This window comes from Delphinapterus leucas, chromosome 6 (genome assembly GCF_059928025.1).
Source record: "Delphinapterus leucas isolate spDelLeu-1000000601 "Yukka" chromosome 6, BTC_Dleu_Yukka2, whole genome shotgun sequence".
Taxonomy (NCBI): Eukaryota; Metazoa; Chordata; class Mammalia; order Artiodactyla; family Monodontidae; genus Delphinapterus; species Delphinapterus leucas.
Window position 1 is genome coordinate 56312165 of NC_143134.1, and position 6353 is coordinate 56318517.

Below are 6353 nucleotides of genomic sequence, written 5' to 3' on the forward strand. Positions count from 1 at the left end.
TGTATCCAGTAAATTACATGAGACATTCAACACTTTATTAATAGGCTTTGTGAGAGATGATTTTGCCCAACTGTAGGCTAATATAAGTGTAGGCTAATATAAGCCTAGGTAGGCTAGGCTAAGCTCTGATGTTCGGTAGGTTAGGTGTATTAAGTGAATTTTCGGGGACTTAACGGTATTTTCAACTTACGATGAGTTTCTTGGGACGTAATCCCATTGTAAGTGGAGAAAGACCTGTACAGAGACTGGAGGAGTCTTAATTGAGAGTCTCACGTTCAAGGAAATAAAAGAATGAGGAGGGAAATGTGCTCTTTTCTAGCTTTGAACCCTCCAACCCCATGAAAACATAAATTAAACTAAGTAGGTCTGCAATCTTTTGGTTTATTTATCAAACACTTATTGAATGCCTACTATGTGCCAGAGACTGGACTAATCTACAATGACATAGTAAGAGTTTTTAGGGTGAGGCCCAAGTTTATAGATGCTTCCTAAAGTTGGGGTTTATTAGAAGAGCAGAGTGACAAATCACCCTGGCACCTTATTTTATGATTTTGGACAAGAGTGATCATTGCTTAACTCTTACACATAAGCTCTATCAAATGGACTTCAGTGATAATAGCCTCATTTTTTTTCAAGCCATGTCCACCTGGCATCCGACATTGAATCTGAGGTCCTCAGTTTCCATTTTTATAGCTTGGTTCCTTCTCTCCACACGCCACAATTGGGAGGATTGATTTTCTTTGTACATTGTCTTTTCTTCTCTCCAATTCCCAGGTCCCTCTTTTTCTTTTCTACCCCTGCCATCCATCACTGACTCTCCTGTGTTCTGCCGATTACCTCTAGCCCTGAGCTAAGGGACCCACCTCTTTTTTCCTATACAGATTTCTAATGAGAGGTGGATTAGCAAGAATCAAAGTGTGGTTCTTAGGAGGAAAAGCCACAGTATCCCAGGACAATGGTTTCTAATTCTTTGCCACACATCTTTGCTTTGGGGGGCAGGGAGCTTGCCAAAGGAAAATTGCCTTTCCGTACCTAAGGTGTGTGCGTACAACTTAACATTCCTTCCCAAAGGGTCAGGTCCAAAAGCAGGGCCTCAGAAATGTTGGTTGACTTTAATTGAACATAAAAATGATGACATTTTAGCCTGGATTTACTATTAAAATCATAAGCAGTTGTTTTTACATTTGTGTGCCCCTTAAAACTTAAAAAAATATTTTCACACGCATTCTTTTACTTCACACACTTACACTGTCTCATAAAACCAATGAGAACAAGGGCTGTTTGATGTAATAAGAACCCTGTGAAGTAGAGAGAGCAGGTATTTTATTCTCATTTTCTAAGACAAGGAGACTGAGGTTCAGAGATACTGTGTTTTACCCAATGTCACTTAGCTCTTCAAGGGCAAAGTTAATGGCGGAGTCTGAGCCTCGTGGCAGCCAGCACTTGTCGATCAGTGCCCGAGGCCTGAACACGTTTTGTGGCCAGCACACCATGGCTTGGTTCCAACTGCACCACATCCAACAGACATGGGTCTTTGAAGCCTTCTAGCGCTGGAGCTCAGGCCATAGGCAGCCCCATAGTGGCAGAGAAACAGAACCTCTGGATAAATTCTTCCAGGGAAGCTTTGCTAATTTGGGTGGCTGGACAATGTCCCTCATGAATATTTGTCAGCATGATTGTCACATTATTTCACTGTGGTCGTAGGGACCCAGCTCCAGAATTCTACAGTTAAAGCACCTGGATCCCAGTCTTTCAATGGCTTTGAGAGAACTCCAAAGGCCTGCCCTTGAGCCTAGTGGGCCTCTAGGCAAGATGTCCCTCCCCACCAGGATGTACTGTCAGTCATTCAGCCATGACAATACCCTCAAGGGCCCTACACCATGTTACCTCTTCCTTCAGTTATGGGCAGCATCCCCTGGAAGCCAGTGATTCCAGACACAAGTAGCAGAACCTTGCCAAAGTAGACTAAGGAGACGCCAGTATGCACACCACCTGCCATGACCCTATAGCACTGACAATGTGGACAAGTGGTAAAGGCTAGAACTACCCATGTTATCATGAATTCTCTGATCACAAAGCAGACCCAGGAGAGCGTCCACTGTTTTGAACAACATGCAGGGCTGAGAGGTGCCAGCTGCACACCCCACAAGGGCTTTCCCACAGAGGGAGATCAAGTACATTCAAGTGGTAAAAGCATGCCACAAACTAAAGCTACACAGTGGAGAGACAACAAAAAGAGAGAGGCAGCCTGCATCGACCCAGACCACCCTAGCAGCACCCCTCACTCTTTCTCTAAGCAGAAACCCAGAGGCTGTTACACTACTGTTCTTCCACAGCTTTACCTGGCCCAAGCCCAGTGCCATGGATTCTGTAAGTGGGTATAAGGAGAGAAACTCAGATAAATGGAGCTTCTTTGAGCCAAGACCACTCCAGAAGTCTGACTCAAGTTTTGCCACCAGGCCTACAAAGAAGCCCAGAAGCCCTCTCCAATGGAGCTGATCCAGATCGAGGCCATCTGAATGGCTGAGGATCCAGCAACATTCAAGCCACCCAAGATGGACATCCCAGTGATAGAAGGGAAGAAAAAATGACTGCAGATCCATAATCTCAAACTTGAATGTGCTCATGCCTACTGAGTTCTAGAGCTCTTTCTATTCCAGGGACTCTGGGTAGAGAGTGTCTTGTTCCCTTTTACCTTACCATAGGAAAGGTTTTGTATTTTGGGGTTTAAGTTGTTAAACTGAAGGTAGAGCTGGAGATATAATTGGCTTTTGAGAAACACCAGTGCAAAGCTTGTCTTTATTGTATGGAAGAAGCCATTCTGTACTGCTTTAATTTACAGTCAGACTAAATCATTAACCAGTGATGTATGAGAGAACTCATTACCTATTTTTATATCATTCACCCTAAACAAACACTTTGATTATTGCTTATTAGGTAAATATTTGTGTTGTTCCAAAACCCAGGCTCCTCAGTTCCATTACCACTGGCAATGTCCCTAAAATGCATTGGCAAATAGTGGAGTAGAGATATTGACTGACTAGTTTAGACAACTTTGGCCCTCTTGACCCTGTGCTGGTACTGTGTGCTCTGGTCTTGTCAGTTAGGGGCACCTAAGATCTGTTTGAGATCTGGGTACAATTAAAAATCAGACTTGGTAGGCATTTCTTTGCTGAAACTGGACTCTTTCTGCCCTTTTAGTCGACCTAATGGATCCCTTTTCTGGCAGCCAGTTTTATTGTAGTACCTCTTGGGCCAGTGCTGTTAGAAGGATGCTTTTTTGTGTGTGTCACACAGAGCAAGCACTTGTCTTACATATTCTTTTTTGCACTTTAAAATGAGATTAATTTAATTCCAATTTGGTTAAAAACCTTGTAAGGGAGAAGATTCAGTGTACTGGTTTGGAATGGATAAAAGGATGCTAAACTTTTTAAAAGTAAAGAAGATGGTAACTACAGTCAGATTATAGTTTTGAGGTTCATGTGAAATCAGTGTCACCCTATTTTGGTTTCCTTGTTTGGCCCAGGGGGTTGAAACTCTTTTTTTTCTGGATGATGGAGAAAATTAAGATTTTTCTATATGAAGGCATTTTTTTCCCCAAAATGAGCCTCATACATTTTATACATATATATATACACCTTACTAAGGAAAGGAAATAAGAAAACTGCTTTCTATTTCTCACTGTATCTCATTGTTAAGACTATGTCCTTGTTAAGACTCCCTGTCTTAAACATTGTCTTAAATGCCTATAGTTTGTTGAATAGCATCTTGCCCTCATAAGCAACTGACCTTTTCATAGAGACCCTAGAGTCTAAAATTCAGAAAAATTAATTTATGTATTCTGTTATCCTTGTATCTCTTACTTGTTCTGATAATAAAATCCTTACTATTTTCTCAAAAAAAAAAAGGGAAGAGAAACTGAGACTTTCTACTCATATTTCAGCTCTTTATTTATTCATTCTACGTTTTCTACAAGCTAACAATATTTATTGTTGAAACTTCACATCACTCCAACACGATTATCATCTTCGTATAACAGATGAACCTTTTATCTTTAAATCTAAGACACCACTAACTATAAAGACATATAATATATCACTCCACAGAAAACAATGCAGTCAATTAAACTATGCTTAATCATGGGACAAATCCTTATTTCAGAGATAACAAAATGTGGAGCTGTATGTGTCTTAGAATTGGTGAAAGGGAATAACTGAGTTACTTACACTTCAGTTTGCTAATTTATAATATGTAATAGTTAACTTATGGAATTGTTGTGTTACTAGTTCCAAGTTTTGCTTCTTATAGACATGGGCTAAAGAACTTCTCTGACAAAAAGGCAACAGCTCAGCATCTCATATGAAGAGGTAGAAGAGGTTTCCTCACTGAATGAGGATTTCCAGAGATGAACATTATGTCCAAAATAGGACTCTGTTGCATTGCTTCCTCCAGAGGAGGGGTTGGAAAGCCCAGGGAAATATTCCAATATTCTTAGAACCAGAAACAGACATAGTAAGAGAGAATGAGGAAATCTGGTAGAAAATGCTGTTTTATTGGCTAATGCATGCACAGTCCTGCTGAAGTTGCAAAATCAATTTCCAATCCTTCCTAGGGGGACATACACATCCCTTTGTCTTGCATAGCCCATGTTTATGCCTGTTTTCCCAACATTACTAAAATTTTTATCAAATGGAAAAGGACTTAGAGGAGTCAAGACAATTTTGTGAAAGAACAAGGTTGGAGGATATACACAGCTTAACTTCCAGATTTATCATAAAGCTACAAAATACTGTGACATTGGTTTAAGAATATATAAATCTGTAATCCAAAAATAAACACTTTATTTACAGTCAATTGACTGTTGATCAGGAAGTCAATGTGATTCAATGGAAAAGGATACTTTTTACAAATTGTGCTGGACACTGAGTATCTGTAAGGGAAAAATGTGAACCTTGATCCTTACCTCACACGTTATACAAAAACTAACTCAAACTGTGTCACAGACCTAAATACAAGAACTAAAACTATAAAGATTCTAGAGGAAAAGTTAGGGGGAAAAATCTTTATGACATTTGGCTAAGCAAAGAATTCTCATATAGGACACACAAAAAACCCAAGTCATAAGAAAAAAAATTGTTACGTTGGACTTGATAAAATTCAAAAATATTTCCCCATCCAAAGACACAATCAAGAAAATGAAAAGTCACAAATTTGAAAAAAAATCCAGAATATATAAAGAACAATGACACCTTAAGAAAAACCACACAATTTTAAAGAAATGAGTGGAAGATTTAGACACTTCCCCAAAAGTTATATGAATGAGTTCCCATTCTGGTCAAGAGTCTCCATGAGGAAGTGATACTTCCTGGTGATAGTTATCAAATGCCTCATGGAGGGGCCTTTGCCTGCTCTTCAGCAATGGCTGAGCCTGGTCAGGAACTTAGCTGGAGACCCACCAGCCCAGCTCCACACTTAGCAGAGTCTTCTGACTTTGCTGTAGAATACAGATTTCCTATGGTCACAAAGTCTCTCCACTATGCAAAAACCTTGTTGGCCCTACATGGATATTGTAATAACCACAACTTCATAGGCCCCAGGAGGTTTCAGTATTTTTCACTTCCTCTTTTTACGGTGTTTAAATTTTCCAAACTAGTGATCAAAAAACACAACCTGAACCACAACCTGATAATAAGACCCAAACTTGATAGATAATTGCCATCTCCATGCCCTCCTATCTATTCCACTAAAATATAGTCTTCATGAAGGTGGAATTTTTGCAAGGTTTCCTCACTGAAGCATGCCCAGCACCTAGAAAAATGACTGACACATAGGAGGTGCTCAGTAAATATTTGTTGAATGTAAATAAATTTTCTTGTAAGATCATCTTGAAAGAGCCAAGATATGTGGTTGTTTCAATTATAAGAATTGACACAATTTCTACCCTTCTCCAAATCTTCACACAGATCCATTATTTTAACAGTAGATGAATTTAAGATATTGTTTTGACATCTTTATCAGGGACCAGATGTTTAAACAAGACAGAAGTTAACTTTTTGTAATAATAGTAAGTCTTTATATAGCTTTACACCAACCTATTTACATTATCAACTGATGTCATCTTTACAATAACCTTATGAGGAAGGTATTAATACCCCCAATTTACAGATGAGAAATGTGAGTCACAGAAAGTTTTAGTAATTTTCCCCAAGTGACACAGCTAATTAAGTCATAGATTTGGATTTGAACTCAGGAACTGCCTCCAGAATCTATGCTTTTAACCACTATATACCCATGCTTCTCAACTTTTAATGTGTATACAAATTGTCAGGAGATTTTTTTTTTAAGTGATTATA

The 6353-nt window shown here is 39.2% G+C and overlaps 1 pseudogene; it reads left to right on the forward strand.

Moving 5' to 3' along the window:
* Positions 1-1671: 1671 nt before the first annotated feature.
* LOC111174558 (putative monooxygenase p33MONOX pseudogene) lies at positions 1672-2910 on the forward strand (annotated as a pseudogene).
* The last annotated feature ends 3443 nt before the right edge of the window (positions 2911-6353 follow it).